Here is an 18819-nt window from a genome sequence, read left to right as displayed (position 1 = left end):
GACCTCTGGAAAAAGAAGTAAGGAAGAGACTAGTGAAGTGCTTTGTGTGGCATTGTATGTGGCAGAAACATGGAAATTATGACGAAATGAAGAGAAACGAATAGAAGCATTTGAAATGTGAATATGAAGAAGAATGGGACGTGTGAAGTGGACAGACAGAATAAGAAAAGTTGTGTTGGAAAGAGTGGGTCAAGAAATAAAGATGCTGAAACTGATTACAAAGAGAAAAAGGAATTAGTTGGGTCACTGGCTCAGAAGAAACTGCCTACTGAAGGTTACACTGGAAGGAATGGTGAACGGGAGAAGAGTTCGGGGCAGAAGAAGGCAGAAAATAGGAAATATTGGAGAATGCTGGGTTTGCAGTGATAGACCTGCCCATGTATGTATGTATGTATGTATGTATGTATGTATGTATGTATGTATGTATGTATGTATGTATCAATCTTGCATGCATTGCTTGAATGCGTGAAGTTGAAAGAAAAGTTGAACCGTGTAGATGCACCTTTAATAAAGTAGGTATCGCAAAGCGATGCAACGCAATAACTTCAAACTCACGTCTAAAAGAACAAGTTTAATTTGGTCATGATTATTCAGAGCATCAAAATGACATCAGTCCTGTTCTTTTTCAAAGGTCATAAACAATTGTGGGGTGTGACGCGTTTCCGGACGATCGATAGCTCTAAACAATGTTTACATACTTCAGCCGCAGTTGCATTCCAGTAGCATAAATTAAACATCCGAGTACAGTGATTGAGATGAGCAATCCTAGCGGTGTTCAAACGCATCAAAATCATAACAAATGAATCGCGTGTAACGTAATAGTGTGCGTGTGCAGTCTTGAGTTACTGCCGCTAGAGTAAGCGACCTGCTACCTGTTCAATCTAAAAGTGGATATAAAACCATAGTGCTCTCGGGAACGTGGACTGAGGAGGTTGAGCGCAGAGGTAAGCAGACAGCTTCTGTGTTGTGTAATATCGTTAAAGATATAAACGTTTAGAGTTCTAAGGCAAATTACATTATTTCTCTGTTTTGCTCTTGTTTTAAGGGGCCGTGGCAATACATATTTACAAGTATCTGTAGATGTACTTAGAAGTTAGGTAATTTTTATGGAAAAGAAAGCTATTAAATTAGAGATTCAAAGCGTTTCAGGCTGTAGCCACATGCTATAATTATTGCAGTTATGTACAGCACACTCGCAAATATTTAGAGACCCTTAGTATGGGGTTCATAGGCGGAGTTATGAGGGGGGGCATGGGGGCAATGCCCCCCAAACTTGTCTGAACTATTTTTTTTCTATTAACATTATAAAATATTGCATGCAAAAGACTTTAATTGTTTTTTGTTTATGATTAAGTTTCTGTGCTTAAATTGACGAATTAATGTCTTCAGACCACGTATCTAGACTATAATATTTTATTTTAAATTTATGAATGTAAGTTATGAGAATTTCTATATCTCGTTTGAGGAATGGAAGCACTGTAATGTTTCTTTTGCAACAGCGAGTACTCCTGTGTTAGAAGTCTGCAGCGGCCATCTACTAAATTAGATGTTAGTGGGGGGGGGGGGAAAACACCGTAGTCCCATGTTAAAGGAGTGAAAATTTTCAGTAGTTTTCATAAAACAACCATAGTCCAAAGATTTTTTTGTGAAAACAACCATTTTCCAGGAAGATGGTACGATGGTAGTTTTACAATTAATATCCCATTCATAAACAAAAGCAAGAAATGTGTTTTGAATTCAATATTTTGTAGTTCTAATAGAAAAAAAAAAAGAGTTCAGACAAATTTGAGGGGGGGGACAGTGCTCCCACATACCCTCCCATAACTCAGCCTATGGTTATGCCCTATTATAATTTGTAGTAGACCTACAGTTGAAGCTCTATACAACTCGGTCCGAAACATCGTGGATATGGATGTAACACTATAAGAAACATACACCCCAAAAATACTTTTATTAAATGATCATATTCCGATATACTATACCACGGTCAAGCTATAACAGGGGAGTAAGTAAATGATATCCCCTGTAACCTCGTTATATCGGGATTCTAAGGTTTTGCTTTGCCCCCCCCCCCCCCAAGGAGACAGTTCTCTCTCCGCTTATGATGGGGTCATAGGTGTATGTGATTCTATTATATCCCAACTGCGGTTGGCAAGGCCGGATTTAGGTATAGTGCCGCCCCTAGGCAGTGCTAAAATTTGCCGCCCCTTAACTACTACAAACAGTTTGAGTAGTTATTATACAGGTCATGTTTAGTTTAAACTAGTTTTAAATGAAATGTTACAATTCAGAAAACAAATTATTGGGATCAAAATACATGCATCTTCACAAAGAAAGCATTGATGTCATCAAAGTCGATCTGATGGAGTACATATCTACACCTGTGGAATAACAGTTAGCGCGTCTGACCGCGAAAACCGGGTGGCCCGGGTTCGAATACCGGTCGGGGCAATTTACCTGATTGAAGTTTTTTCCGGGGTTTTCCCTCAACCCAATACGAGTAAATGCTGGGTAACTTTCGGTGCTGGACCACGTACTCATTTCACCGGCAATATCACTCCAATCAGACTCTAAATAACTTGATTTGTTGATACAACGTCGTAAAATAACCCACTAAAAAACGAAGCACATCAGACTCGATGCCAAGAAACATATTCAAACTTATTCATTGTTGAAACAAAATTGATTTGTGAAAGGCAGGCTGTGGTTTATTTTTAAGCCTTGATTTTGTTTGTGGTAATTACGAGTATTTCTTACTTCGATAGGAAGTATAAAGTAAATTGAAAAATAAACTCAACTCTTTTAGGAATAAACTTTTCATATCGTATTATATATGGTAGTGCACATGCTGGAAAGTGATTAAATAGTATTGTTGATGATATAATTATACATAGTGGTAAGTAGCTAATAAACGCACATCAATTTGATTTTCAACAATGCATTGTTGTTTATACAGAGTGATTTATATAGAACTGACACATTTCTTTCTTTAATTATTCCGTGGGAAATTCATTCAGTGACCCAATTTTAGCACCAAATTAAGCAGAATGTTCTGGAGTTTCGATTCCTTGTCACTAGATGCGCAGATGTTTATGTTTTATTCCTATTGTTGGCAGCACTGACCCAATTTTAGCACCAAATTAAGCAGAATGTTCTGGAGTTTCGATTCCTTGTCACTAGATGCGCAGATGTTTGTTTTATTCCTATTGTTGGCAGCACTAGATGCGCAGATGTTTATGTTTTATTCCTATTGTTGGCAGCTGTTTTCGACATTTTCTGTCAACGTGAAAATGCAGTACACATTAAATCAACGACTCTTCCTTGTGAAGCAATACTGGATTACGAATTCAATTACAGCTACTCAAAGGGCATACCAGAGAGAATTTGGTGTTCGCAATCTTCCCAAAAGAAACATAATACTGGGACTGGTAAACAAATTGGAAACAACTGGATCTCTGGTGAGTGAAAAGGGCAAGCATCGTTCATCTAGGCTTCCCACGGTTGTTGTTGACGTAAGAGCACGACTGGAGCAGTCACCCAAAAAATCATTAAGACGTTTGTCGCAGGAGACAGGGTACACCTACTCAATATGTCAGAGAGCTGCGAAAAGTTTCTTTGCCGACCGAATAATTTCCAGGAACCTGTGGCCACCGAGACCTCCGGATTTAACAACGCCGGACTTCTTTCTATGGGGTTACTTAAAAGACAGGGTTTACGCCACACGTCCCCAGACATTGGACGATCTGAAGCACAACATCACACAGGAGATTTCAAGCTATTGACAACAGAGTCCTCCAACGAGTGGCCAGTAACATGGAACGACGTGTTGAGTTGTGCCTTATGCAGGATGGAGGACATTTTCAACATTTGCTATAGAGGTAAATAATCTCCCAAAATTCCTCTACATTTTAGGTATAATAAGTTGTCGCTAGCACAATTCGTTTTGAAACAATTAATGAAAGAAATGTGTCAGTTCTATATAAATCACTCTGTACAAGCAGTTAAATTTATGTAGTTTCGTAGTATAATAACGTGATATTGACATTACAATATAACTATGCAGCTGCACACTTTCCTTTTACTCTCGCCGCGACCACGACAATGCGATAATAAAACAATATCAGACTTCCACAAGGTGTTCAAGAACAAACTTTACAAAAGATTTATGGACAAGTGTTTTAAAAACAAATTTCACTGTAAAAAAATGAGAGAAAATGCCGCTCCCTGGAAATTGCCGCTCTAGCTAACTGCCTATGTTGCCAAGGCCTAATAGTGACGTATATAGACCTATTATGAAAATCTAGTCTTTCAGGTAAGAAAGACTAGATTTGCATAATATATACGTCACTGTGTACGTTAACAGAAAACCACAATTCCAAGTCACACAGAGATTGTGTGCACTCGATGTGGGTCTCTGGCGTTTCGTCAGCCCACGCGAGTTGTGTGGATATAAAGGGAAAAGTTGAGACGGTGTCGAGTGGAGTTCCCGGGTAGCTCAGTTGGTAAGAGCGCTGGTACGTTCAACCAGAGGTCCCGGGATCGATACCCGGCCCCGGAACAATTTTTCCCTTGAAATTATTCAAGAATTGTTAAAATTAATTTTTTCTCTTGTAGCAAAACTTCTGAAAGTCCCATGGTATGAAACTCCCGTTGAAACTTGTAATTGTTTTATTTGGGAACTTTGGACATAAATATAGGTCCATTTTATAGTTAATTTTTGAAATGCATCATGTTTAAGTATCGTCATAGTATTACGAAACGCATTGAAGGTTAATGGGAAGCATTGGTGACATATGCAATATGTTTTGTAAGTCAAGCAATGAAAGAAACTGAAGTTGGTCAATATCCGAGAATATGTTAGTCTTTTGACCAATCGCGGGCTCAGAATGACAAGGTTATGTCTCACATTTTTAGCAAAATTGAGATTTTTGTTGCATTGAAATCTGCTACTTCACAGCTATCTACCATATAAGTTATATCTCAATTATTTTTCGTGATGTAGTTAATTTGAAAAGGTTCTTATCTGCATTGATTTTATTAACAACCAAACTTTTAAAATGCTCTCCTGTAAAATTTACTAAACACTAGATAGAACCTTGTCATTCTGAACCCTCGAAATATCGTGTCTATCTCATAAAATACTCGACGGTAAGAAGATTTAATGTCGTTTCCATTAGGCTTACTTAGTCAAAGTACCATCTCTGAAGAACCTAGTGTTTCTTTTACCTTCTTGATCGAATTCCATCTTGGGCCAACTCGCCTCATCGAAATTTTCGCGACGCTTTCAACTGTAGAGTTTATTCAGCGTCGAAATTTCAAAACGGTAAAAAAATATTCGACAAATTTTACTTGGAGATTTCTATCAGAGACAGGGTTCTTTTTCTTGCCGTAAGCCTACGACACTGGTCTCACAGCTTTACTTCACTCGCGGAAGAAGCTATGCTAATGATTTGATTGTCCTTTAAAATTTATCGACCTCTGCCGGGTTGGAATCCGGAACCTCGAAGCCAACGGATAGTATGGCAAACACAGAGGACAGATACAGAAAATTAAAGTGGAGGAATTTCAAAATAAAGACTTCAGCAAATTGGGAACACAGATGGGTCGCTATAAAGCGGGAAGAAATAGAATACAACAGTCAAATAATATTTCGTAAGAAAACGTCCTTTAAAATTAATGCATATCGCGAAGAATACATCTTCGGAAGTATGCCGGATGTATCGAATTTTGAAATAAATAATTGTAATATCTTCAGTTATGCTTTAAAATAACTTAATACGTATTTACTGAATATCAGTACGTACAGTTTCCCTGGAAAAGGATGAGACGATTGAATATTCCTAAGTCTCAGATGTAAGACAATGCGCATGATTGGAGACCAGAGCACCGATACACAAGATAACGAATAATGAGTTACTTAAATTCAGGCTATTTGGTTTGTTACTAGCATCGTTCTGAAATTCACTTCAAAAACTGCAAAAAATATGATAATATTACGTAAATAAAGGATAAATATATACATAAATCGTGTAGTTAAATCGACAATGGACCTTCATGACTAGATCGACACTCCTCACAGAAAGGAACGCTTTCATGTCGTTTCAATAGCTCAGACGGTAAGACTTCTGCGTGTTGTGTAGAAGAGTGCGAGTTCGATTCTTAGTCTACACAACGATTTTTTTTTGTCTAAATAACGTTGAAATAGCTAAGTAACGTTGAAATAGAGATTTACAAAGTCCTGAGATTAAGTGTTAATGATCGCAAACAATACAAAATTACAAGTTATAATATTATAAACGTTAATCTAATAAATGCACTTATACACACATATACAAGGTAAATGCATATATATTAAAAACTAACAATTAAAATGAAATTAAAAAATATATGTAATAATAGACAAACTTTTACAAAGGTTTAGAGTCCTTAGGCTAAGTCATATGTTGAGTAATTATTATAATATTTTATTAATAGCTTTCCCATATGTGTAAGAAATGCACTCGCACAAAACAATTTTCGTTAAAAGTATGACTTTGGATTATTTCATTCTCACCCCTTCAGTTAATTTTAACTATTTTATCTACGTGTTTGCAATAGTGTTTCATTTAATGTGCATTCAATTTTATTCATGTTATGATTGAATGAAAAAGCACTGTTGCAGTTATTGACTAATTACATATATTAATACTAATTCTTAAATGCATCTGTTAAGTAACCTATTGCAGTATCTTTTGCAAAATCTTGAATGTTTAAGTTGTTAATAATATTTCTGTACCATATAGGGTAAGGTTGCCATCATTGGACCAGCGCCACGGTTGGACCACTTCTGTAACTTTTGTCCTTCTGATAATTGCTGCGATCTGGTAAGTTTATTTAGTACTTCCGTGTACAAAGAAGCTGCCATGTTAGTTACGAGGTTCTAGAAGAGTTCAGACGCACGTGCTGTGTTCGTAAAGTTATTTCAACATTGTGATATTGTGTCGAGCATAATTTTAAAGTTCATACGACAAGAAGATACACGTTTTTATAGCGCTCAACTTACTTCATTGGGAAGTGTGATTTATCTGCTTTGCATTGATATATTTAGATACGTTGTTGAATTTTCAGCTTTGCCATACACAAGCGGAGAGTAGAAACGTGCACTATTTCCACCATTGGACCACTAAGTGATTCCATGAATGGACCACTGGTCCATCCATGGGCACGCCTTAATATAAATGAACAACATGTATATTTGAGCTTTATCTTGACTTATATAGCTTATTAACTAATAATTAAACACAAATATATTTTGTTGTGGTCCACTCAGTGGCCGAGTGGTTAGAACGCGCACCTTTTACCGCTGGGGTTCCAAGCTCGCGTCTCGATCACTCATGGTACATAGTACGGGCCTTTCCACGGTGCAGAAGAGGACCAGAAAAGTAATAGCCAAGAAAGGAAAACAACAAGTCGGGTCCATTGCAAGCGGAGAGAGAGGTATGACTACTACTACTGTCTGTTGTGCCAATGCTGCTGGCCAATATATTCCACCGATACTGATATTCAAGCGTACTCGAGCTAAGGATGAACTAATGGATGGAGCACCACCGGGAACAGTGTTTGCATTCAACCCAGATAGTGGCTACATAAACAAAGAATTGTTTGTAAAATATTTACATCATTTTATAGACACTGTAAAACCATCGAATGACCATAAAGTACTACTTCTCTTGGATAGTCATACAACACACACTAAAAATCCTGAAGCACTGGATCTTGCTCGACAGTGTAAGGTTGTACTACTTTCCCTTCCAGGCCATACAACACACAGACTCCAACCCTTAGACGTCTCTTTCTTTAAGTCATTAAGCTGCTATTACATTGATGAAATGGAGAAATGGTTGAGGTTACATCCAGGACGAACGGTAACCAAACTTCAGGTGGCTGAATTATTTGGGAAGGCATATGGGAGAGCAGCTACTGTTGTGACAGCAATTAATGGTTTTGCCCGTGCTGGATTGTGGCCTGTAGACAGAGATATCTTCAAAGATAATTTTTCTACTTCAACTGTACTGCAATCCAGTCCAGTGGTCGAGGAAGTGCCACTAGCAAAAGATACATCAACAGGAACAAAAACAACAGCATCAAGAACCACAGTAGCGACCAGTTCAATCACAGAGAAAATTCCAGCAGTAGAAGCAACGACATCAGCACAGAAGACATCGACTGTAGGAGCAGCAGCATCAACAAATACAGCAGCAATCAATCCGATGTGTGAGAAAGTGCCAGGAGCAGAAGCAACAGGAAATGAATCAGCTGGAGGAGCAGCAACGCAGATAAAAGTAACCGAAGGTCCAGGGAAGGACAACAATTTCACTGACTCTTGTAGTCCGACAACAAGTATACCTAGGCCTAATTATAATTTGGTCGTTCCTTTCGCTGAATTATCTCCTTTGGCAAAAGCAGCTACTACTGTTGCAAGCACAAGAGGAAAGAAAGGCACACAAAAAGCTCTCGTACCGACAAATTCTCCGTACAAGCAGCAGTTAAGCAAATCATCAACAGGTTTGAAAAGAAAAAAATTAACATATCCTTCAAGTGAAGATAAGAAAGTTCGTCGGAGTACCAATAATGACTGGTATTGTGAAATGTGCCAAAGTCAGTCAGTGGAGGACGTGATCCAGTGCATGACATGCAGGCAGTGGGTACATGAATACTGTGCAGGAATGAAAAAGAATGTGAAAAAATAACTTTGTTTGAATTGCATTTAAGGAACTGTACAGACGTGAAAATATTGTAAAAAAATGTTTTGTTTGAATTGCATTTAGAAAAACTGTCCAAGACATAAAGGTAAAAATAGAATTTATTTACTGCCTGCTACATGATTAAAGTTACAGTGACAACATGTTGTTTACCACTGTGAGATGTGAAACCAGTCATTTTATAACCCATATTTCTGAACACATGCAGGTTTATTCATCTTTGATCTTTTTTAAAATTCAGTTGCATTGGATATGATTGTATTTGTTTATCTAACCATCTGTATCATTTAAAATAAACCAAATGTCAAATATTTTGTTATATACATCAGTCAGAGTGTGTTAAGGAAGAAATGTTTTCATGAAACCCGATGGTCCATTCATAGAACCCAACTGGTTCATTGGTGGAGCTAGGTCTCCATGAATGGACCGCTAGGCGAAAAATTAAAACCGTTCATTGTTTTTTTTTGTTTGTTTTTTTTTTTTTAAGTTCTATTCCGATATTGATTATTATACAGTTGATAGTCCTTCATACCAGGAATTCATGAAACTTAAAATCATAATATTTGACTCAATAGTTTTTCTTAAATTCCATAAAGAAGTTATGTGATCCATTGGTGGCAACCTTACCCTACTATAATACGTTAAAAGAATTTGCAATAGATTTGGGATCCTCTACTTTATAATCATTGGTTTTAATGAAAAAATATTTTATTTCTTAGGATATCTACAAGTTTAAATTTAATAATATTCCGAATAGGTTTAATTGTATTATCTGAATTTTGTACTTTTCTATTCAAATATATTCTATTTCCCTGTTTCACAATTTTTGATAAATTACACTGTACTTTTTGCAGTATTTAAGAACATGAGGATGATTACATTGCAACACATTACATATAGATTCTTCTTTTTAATACATGAGATAAGTCCCTGCGTTATCTACATGTTTTTACTTTTGAATTTTTTCACAACACTGAGTGGAGAACATCCACTGAAGTGATTATGAAATTAAGTGAAAAATTCAATACATTTACTCTTAATATCAGTAGTACCAGTATCATATATGTTTTTCCAAGATTCATTTTGTAGACATAAATGTAAATAATCACCAGTTACAGCATATACGATATTTTCTTAGTTTTTAAATTAATATTTTGAAATTGTTCAGTGGCATTGGAAACATTTAGGATTTGTTTATCATGTTCAGACAAGCCATTGATTATAGGTTTTGTCGAATAAGAATTCAGTCTAATTTTGTGTACAAAACATTTATCAATGGCTGTGCTACTTCAGCTTCTTTGCTGTGGGAAAATGACTCTGCGACCAAGGTTTCCAGTGTCAAGGAGTGAATTTAATTTACTTTTACGCAAAAGTTCCGAGAGATAATCTATGTTTATGTCACTACAGATCACAAATTCCATATGAGATTTCTAAAGTCTTTTCTTTACAAATTCAATGTTGGCTATAAATATTAATAAATAGTGTAAGAAATATGAATTATTGTAGTTAGAAGTCTGATTTACATTATAAAAAGCAAGAAGTTACATTCCTCCGCAAGATTCGAACTTTCGATGATGGTTTTGTCGTCCAACGCACAACCACGGACCTATTCAATGCTTATGTTAATAACCTACAATTTAGCTGTAGCAATGTGGTGTCATAACTTGGGGTTTGTTTACCTAATGTAATTAGACTTAATTTGATTAGTTTCGCAACAATTGGACTTCCTGTTATATCCTGTTATTTAGATATTTAATTTAGGGTTGATTTATTAACTCTTACTATGCAAGATGCCTGTTATTTCAATAATTCTATATCACGTTAAATAGTCATTGTCTACACTAAAGTATTATCGTCATCCCTCATTTCTCATCGTAATGGCGAACCGACGTGACATGAGACAGCGAGTTATAGCTCTAGTTGAGGCTGGATATGGGGCTAGATCTGCTGGCCGTTTGGTCGGTGTTCCTGGTGGGTTCATCGTTACCAAAATTTAGGGGAGGTCGAAAATCGCCCTATTCCTGGGCGTTCGAGGATTTCTTCATTGGAAGAGGATGCTTTCTTATTCGAGACAGTTCGACAGGACCCCTTTCTGACCGCTAACGAAATAAGAGCAGCATCTAACTTTCCCGGCTCTTCACAGACTGTGATCAGCAGGTTGAGGAACCGCGGTATTAGGAGCCGGAGGGCTGCGCAAATGGAAATATTGGGGGAAGCACAAGCTGTCGACCATCTTGCCTTCGCTACCAATCGACTGGATTTCGATTGGAGAAATGTAATTTTCTCCGACGAAACAACCATCTCGAGTGATTACGAAGGTCCTGTCCGTGTCTATCGTGAGGATGGTCTCCGACATGACCAGCGCTATGTGCACCGACGTGAAAGATCGAGGCGCTTTAGCATATCGTATTAGAGGTGGATGTCTTACGATGGACCTGGCGTTTGGCCGGTTTAATGCGGGAACTTACGAGCACATTCTAGAAAATATATTCCTTCCCTCCGCCCGAGAACGCTTTCCCGAAGGAACATTGCTGTTCCAGCAGGATAACCATCCCGTGCACTATGCTGCAAGCATTCAAAGATGGTTTCAAAGGTGACCCGAGATCGAAATCATTAATTGTCCTCCGAAGTCACCTGATTTGAATGTCATCGAAAATTTATGGGCGGAATTGCAAAAGAGAAGGATAGCCACCTATGCCCACCGACGTCCTCGAAATCGAGACGAATTGTGGGATCAAGTTGTTGACACCTGGGAAGATCTCGCCGGGGATCAGAACTTATTCCACAATCTCGTGACATCCATGCCGGATCGACTTAGAGCTGTAATAGAAGCTGATGGCATGTGGACAAGATATTAAGTTAACAGGTCTCTTTTTGTTTCTTATGATTTTTGTTTGAGGAAATATACTTTTAACTTCCAAGTAAGATTTATTTTTTTTTTTGACGAGGTTCAGCCCACTTGTAAGACCCAGAAATTGGGCATAAATTATTCCATATTTTTGACAAATTAGACAGTCGAGGAACTCTGAACAAATTAATTACACCTCAATAAAAAAAAGTTTTACCCGGGATCGAACACGAGACGTTTCGGTTATACAGTGGAACCGACACGCCCGCTACTATATGAGCTAACGAGACAAGACAGTGACAGCAGCAGTCCAGAATGTAGATCCCTTAGCAGGCATTTGCCATTCGGTACACTGAAGCAATGATATTTTGTGACTCGAGCTATGTTGTGAAATCCTGGCCTTAAATGGCAGTCTTCTTCGTGATCCTTATTCTGATCCTTGTCCTTGTTGTAGTCCTTGTAACAATTCTTGTACTATTTGTCATGTTATGTAGCCCTACGTCGATATCGAGTGAACAGCGCTGTAGAACTTTAACTTCCGACGACCAAGAATCGTCTCATTCTTTTTCAGGGTAACTGTACATACATACCTGTGTTGAGTTTGTGTACACATTTATACCTTGCTTCAGTCTTCGGTAGTAATTACGTATGTGTTAACTGTTTTGACTATTTTTGGCTGCGGCGATGGAAAATTTGTGTTGAAGTCCTGTTTTGTACGTGATTACAAATTTAATGCGAAAGACTAATTTAAATGCCATTCTTAGCTTTAGCTTACTCGACATTTATCAAATTTGTCCAATTAGAACTATTTATGAAACGAAGACTGTTGAGGAAACGTGAACACAAAAGGGAAATACGTTTCTATAGTTTCTATTAATACGAATCCAGTTTCGTAACAATGGGATATTCCCTTTCCTCGCAATCGTTGCTAGCATACCTTCGCATCAGTGATAGTGACAAATGACTGACGCATCAATAACAGCTTGAAGTAGGAACTTCTATTGCCTGTTAATTTTGATGTTTGAGTTAGGATATGACCAAAGAGAATAGAAGTAAAAAGTGATCACTTGGCTGGAGCAAGTTGATACAGCGGCATGAAAATCGCAACCTGGGTCCTGCTTCATAACGCTGACAAGTCCAATCATGACAATATTCTACTTATTTCAGAATATCGTAGCATGTTTTTTTCCTGACAATTATTCTTACCTGCTTTGAGAAATAATTATTTGTGAATTACCCTATCGAGTGTTTCATAAACATGACCATGATAAAGTATGCGTAAGTAAACATGTCACGCGTTGTATTCTTCACCTAACATAATTAGGAACATTAAATCCAGACGTTTGAGATGGGCATTACATGTAGCACGTATGGGCGAATCCAGAAATGCATATACACCTCTCCCTAACTTCCATTTTATTCTCACCCTACACACTTCACTGCACTTCTTTCCTCCCATATTTTTCTCTACTTCTCTCATTCTCCCCCGACCTACTTTATTCTACTGTACAGTACGATTATTTAGTCCTGAGAGTCGCCGGAGATATGCGCCTGGGTCAGGCGAGTCCATTTAGTTACGCCAAGGGGTGTATGGGTTAGTTTCTCGCTTGTCTTCGAAGAGATCGGATGTCATGCGTACGATAGAGTGTACAATTAAACTGTACTGCATTCCTTTGCCGACCGCTCGCCCTTATCTCTACTCCGGAGCTCTCCCCACTACTCCTATTACTTCCCCTCTTTCGCGTCGCTGAGCTGTCAGGACTAAATAATCGGTCTGTACTAACTAGTTTATATTAAATTGGAATACATGACTTACCTTTGAATATATTAGGATTCGATCCTAGGACCTTTCGATTACTAAATCACTATTATAGCCATAATGTTACGAATTCATTGATGAATAGACACTTAAAAATTATACTTGCACGAAATTAACATAAAATACTTCCAAAGATGTTAAACATTTATTATTGTTGTTTAGTCAACTGTCCGAAGACAGGTCTGAACCTCGCAAGTGATACCAAAAAGGCTCCACTTGTGAGGCAACTAGGACTTTATTATTATATTGTAACGGTTATAGAACTGATTTCATTAGTTTGCTATTAACCTTATTACAGTTAATATGGCAAATAGATCACAAATTAACTTATATTGTACAGTAGTAGCAAGAAAACCCGGACCAACCCTTGTAGCCGATTTCAGAGCCTTGTTCACTCCATAGCACGATAGACTGGTAACTAAGACTTTGGTGGTTCGAATCCTGCCTGGGAAGGATTTTTTTTGTTCCTTAATCAAATTTATTCCCAATACGTCTTGATTGCAGCGATATTTTACTAAATTAACTTATTATTCCCAGAATATGAATTTTACCAGCAATCGAAAAGTATTGGGAATAACTTTGAATAAGGAACAAAAAAAAGTTACCTTCCCAGGAAGGATTCGAACCACGAAAGTCTTAGTTACCAGTCTATCGTGCTCTGGAGTGAACAAGGCTCTGAAATCGGCTACAAGGGTTGGTCCGGTTTTTTTTTTCCACTACTGTATAAGGAACTAATATGATAAATATCCGAAGGATGAGATGACTACACTTATCCTCTATAAATTGTCTCTATACATACAGTATATTAACTTAAATAGATTCACTACATTACTCCCTTTAGTATTCTATTAATCTTATTGCGTTATCAAATTAAATTGCCACATTACGTCCTTCCTGACGGTTTTCCGTTAACATAAAGTAATATAAACTACTCATTAATAAATTATTGATAATTAACACTTTATTATTGTTTTTAAATGTTCACTGTAACAAAACCATTAAATTTTGTTATAATTTAGATCAGCGTTTTTCAACCTTTTTTGTGATGAGGCCTCTGTTTTCCCACTTTGCTTTAGTGTGGCCCCAGGTCCAAGGTGTAGAATATAGCCTACTTAGTGTTTCTGAACACTTTTAACTTTGAGGCTCCTGGCTTAAAGTGCAGAGTAGAATGTAGAACAGACTAACGTGAAATTTGGTATCAACTAAAAAACAAAAAAATTGAGGGGCGTTTTCACAAAACTCGTTATCTACATTTTTTTTTTTTTTTTTTTTTTTTTTTTTTTTTTTGAGGTTTTAGCGTATCCTTATGTTTTTGTGTCAGGAGAATCCAGTGGTGCTATCAGAATTAAGCTAAAGGTGGTAAGTATATCAGTGAATTGATCTTGAAATAAAAGAGATTTTTCAAAACTCGGTATCTACAGTTGTGTATTTTAGAAAAGAGCTCTCTTGAAAAAAAAAAAAAAAAACAAAAAAAAAAAAAAAAATTGTAGATAACGAGTTTTGTGAAAACGCCCCTCAATTTAATTAGCCTATGTTTTTATTTAATGCAAAATAGATGTTAAAGTTTTCATAGAACAACTTTTAAAATAATAATAGTAATAATTTCTGAATATGCAGTTTACTCCTTTCGCGTGTTAAATATTAGGTACAGTATCTTGTTGACTAGCTTCAGCCTGTTGTGAGGTATCCTCAGAACTGTTCCTCGTTTTTGCTTCCTTTCCGATATAAAAATTGTTTTATATGAAACTTTTCATAGCATGTTTTGGGAAAGCCATTTATTTAATTCTCCATATGCTCAGCCAATTTAAGAGAGCAGTGTATTGTGATAATAAATTATTGAAAGAATTTTAGTTTTGTCCTTTAAATGTCCAGAAATTTGAACCAAACAAATGTGAAACAGCTCATTTTTCAGACAGAGCCTAAATATATAGACTACTGTAAACAAAGGATCGCCATGTTGTCCAGCAGAGGCCGCCAGAATCTTTTTCAGGTCTGCCCATACCCGTTTTCCTTCGTGAGCGGGCTAACGCATGGAATCGCTAGCCTGCCTTCAACCTTCACTCACAAGCAGACAGTGTCGTTGCACGTGACATCAAACAGTACTATAGTGACCCGAAAGGACTGTTGTGTTTCACCGACCTGCACCAGACTGTGCTGCTTTCAGGTGCATGATAAATATCAACGAAGTCATTCAAACCTGACAAGAAGCCTACAGATATAGACAAATTACTGAAAACTTAGTTTGTTGTCTTCTGAAACGTACCGTTAATAAAGACAAAGAAAACTATTTCTCGTCAACATAATTTCCATTAAATGCCAACAGTTGTAAATTACTTGCACTTTCCTTTTCGTCGTAGTAATATAAATTTAATGCAAACCCTTCAAACTTTCAGCTTCATAAATAAAAAGAAATCTGTGCCTCAAAGTTAAATAGCAAATCAATATTCTGAAGAACGAAAAACGTTTATACATTTTACAGGTATTCATGAGGCTTTTAATTGTTGATAAGGAAAAAGTTAAACTGAAATATTTTTCTATAATAATTGTTGATATTCATAATAACTGTTACCAGTATCTTTTCAACATCTCTCCTCTCCTCTCCTCTCCTCTCCTCTCCTCTCCTCTCCTCTCCTCTCCTCTCCTCTCCTCTCCTCTCCTCTCCTCTCCTCTCCTCTCCGCTCAACTAGTCACAAGTTACGAAATGCTACTATTTTGAGTTTGCAGGAATATGAAATGTATAATATTATTGTCTTCTTATTTTATGAATTCTGTAGCGCAGTAAATCGTAAAACTGTGTTTCTTTAATCAAGAATTCTGTCGTTATTTCTTGAGTCACATAAACTTTGTATAAAAATGAAATGTATAATATTTATCTCATTATTTTATGAAATTCTGTAGCGCAATAAATTGTGAAACTGTTTCTTTAATCAAGAATTATGGCCTATCTGCTGTTATTTCTTGAGTCAGTATACTTTGCAGAAAAATGAAATGTATAATATTTATCTTATTATTTTGTGAAATTCTGTAGTGCAATAAATTGTAAAACTATATTTCTTTAATCAAGAATTTTCTGCCGTGTTGGACCAAAAAATGAAGATTTTTTTGAAGTGACTAAATAGCCAACGAACTTTGCTTTCAAACTAGTACTGTCTCATCTTAACCAGCGCAGACTGGCTTCCGTGAATGCAAGTCACTCTACCTTATAATACGAACAAACAGGCAGGCTTTCTTGGGTCCCGCCTGTATTGAACTTATAAAACCCGGGCTGAATGGGTTCAGTCTTAAAAGTTAACTTGCTTTGTAGCTTCACCGGAACCCAATCCTGACGGCAGGCAGTTACGGGCGTGAGTCTTGTCTGATTTGCATATCCCACCTGCAAGCGTGACATAAGAATTTCAGGATCGAGTGAGGCACTGTCTTAAAGTAAATGGACCACATTTTAAACATTTGCGGTAGTGAACACACTGTATACAATAGTATTTCCAATAAGAGTAATGTTTCCCATTTGTCACCCGACTTCTGTGTCACACGGTATGATATATATGAAATTGAGAATAAATGGAAGGTAAGGGGAAATTTGGCTCACACACTATTAAGAACAGATACATTTCCATTGCATCTTTTCAAATGCCTTTTCGGGTTACGAGAACATTGGAAGTAAAATGAATTTCAAGAACTGCCAAAACGATGTCGTGTGTACCACTGCTTTGGAGCACTGAACATGCGCAATACGTTTGAATTTGAAACCAATTCAAGCGGGGCATTTTTCTGTAACTGTACATATTATACATGTATGTGTAACATGATTACTCTAAGAAATTAAAATATCGGGTAAAGAATTTCGGACGTGAGCTATGACAGAGCAGGATGAACATAGCAGGGGAATGAGTTCTGGAAGGAACCCCAAGAGTGTTTTCAATCTCTTGGAGTAGAGAAGGGGAGTGCTGGTATTCGCTGTGAGGGGAGAAAAAGGTAGCGAAATAAATCTGTAGCTTTAATCATTCATTGTTGCAGAGGCAGGGAACGCAACTCGTGGACCCGCGGGGGCTGTAATGAAGGGGGGCAGGCGACTGGACTCGCAGCAGTTTCAATCTCTGTGTCATGACTATTCATGAAAATAGTCTAATCGGAAAGAATGATTATTGCAGGGGCTGGAGCTGAATAACTACTACCAGCTGTGCGCGTCATATCTGTAGAACATTTCACAGCACCATGTCTGAAGAGAGAAGTCTTGCCGCTTATTAATTATCATGATGGTGTGCAGATACTTAAGAAAATGTCTTTCGTGCAAAATTTCCAGAAATATGAAAAATAATTATAATTGAAGCTCGGAATTTGATAAAATATATTTTTTTCTGAAACATCACAGACATTGCAGGATGCAATATGAATTCGTTTCGTTCAACACGAACCAATACAGTCTACTTTTATTTTGATTTTTTTTTTTTAATTCTTCGGTCTTGTATTGGATGAACAGTATAGAGCAGAACAAGTTCCACGGCTCGCGCGGCCTTGAGTCCCCCACTTTCGCGCGCATTTTCGGCTGGCCGTGAAATCTGTTCTGCTCTGTACTGTTCACCCAGTATATTATCAATTGGTCAGTTTTAGATAATATTCTACTTTATGTTGCATTTTTTGCCTTTTGTTTCCTTTTAAACCGTCTTTTTTACGGTGTGGACGTATTCTATATTTGGGAACCTACTGCAGATTGCTTACGCAATTCGATTACATCATACAAGAATTTTCCTTATGGTTGCGTCAGCCTTTACTCCTGATCACGTGTGTTGCTTACTTTCCCCAATTTAACGCAGCAGAACAAATAGAAGTACTGCAGCCGCAGTCAGTATATTGTATCTCACACATGAAGACGTAAAAATGCCAAAAGTAAAGCAACCGACGATCCTTCAAACTCGAGACCCTATGAATGGCGATAACTCTTTACTACAGTGCTGAATAAGAGGTATGCCTGAGAATATTTCAGTTCCTCCTAAAAAAAAAAGCTAAAAAAAAAAAAAAAACAAGAATCCTTAAACTCGCTGAGCTGTTTGCAATCAAGTTCAGCGTTAAGTTGGAATCGGTTATTTTATTAGGTCCTTCTATTTTCACCAGATATATTTCTTTGCGTCCAAATGAGTTTCAGCAGTTTTTATAGCAATCTGGTCGTGATCGTTATATTTTTCAGTGTTAAAGTGGTGAAAATATAGCAGTTGCTCATAAAATTCAACGATTTACTTTATAAATTTATAGTCCACGAGATTGGCTATTCGCTTATGGTAGATTTTCACCAGGTGTTGACCTTGTTCTGACTCAATTCACTGTATGCACTTCTGCAACTTGATATTTTTGCTAAGAATCTTGATTTGACCAATTATGTTTTGAAGTGAAAATTTGGATTGGTGTGGCGTTGTATT

At 37.1% G+C, this 18819-nt stretch overlaps 1 protein-coding gene across 2 annotated transcripts in view; it reads left to right on the top strand.

Annotated features, from left to right (window-relative positions):
• Positions 1-18819, top strand: part of kat-60L1 (katanin p60-like 1) — a 216707-nt gene that overhangs the window by 21646 nt on the left and 176242 nt on the right. Inside the window, exon 1 of one of the 2 annotated variants that reach the window (XM_069839856.1) lies at positions 809-944. The exons of the other annotated variant lie outside the window; for it this stretch is intronic. The gene's annotated coding sequence lies outside the window, so the exon portion shown is untranslated. Of the gene's footprint in view, positions 1-808; positions 945-18819 lie in introns of those variants that run through there. 2 annotated transcript variants of the gene reach the window in all.

Source organism: Periplaneta americana, chromosome 11, assembly GCF_040183065.1.
Source record: "Periplaneta americana isolate PAMFEO1 chromosome 11, P.americana_PAMFEO1_priV1, whole genome shotgun sequence".
Taxonomy (NCBI): domain Eukaryota; kingdom Metazoa; phylum Arthropoda; class Insecta; order Blattodea; family Blattidae; genus Periplaneta; species Periplaneta americana.
The sequence above is the reverse complement of the archived record's forward strand: the minus strand, read 5'-3'. Positions and strand labels throughout refer to the sequence as shown.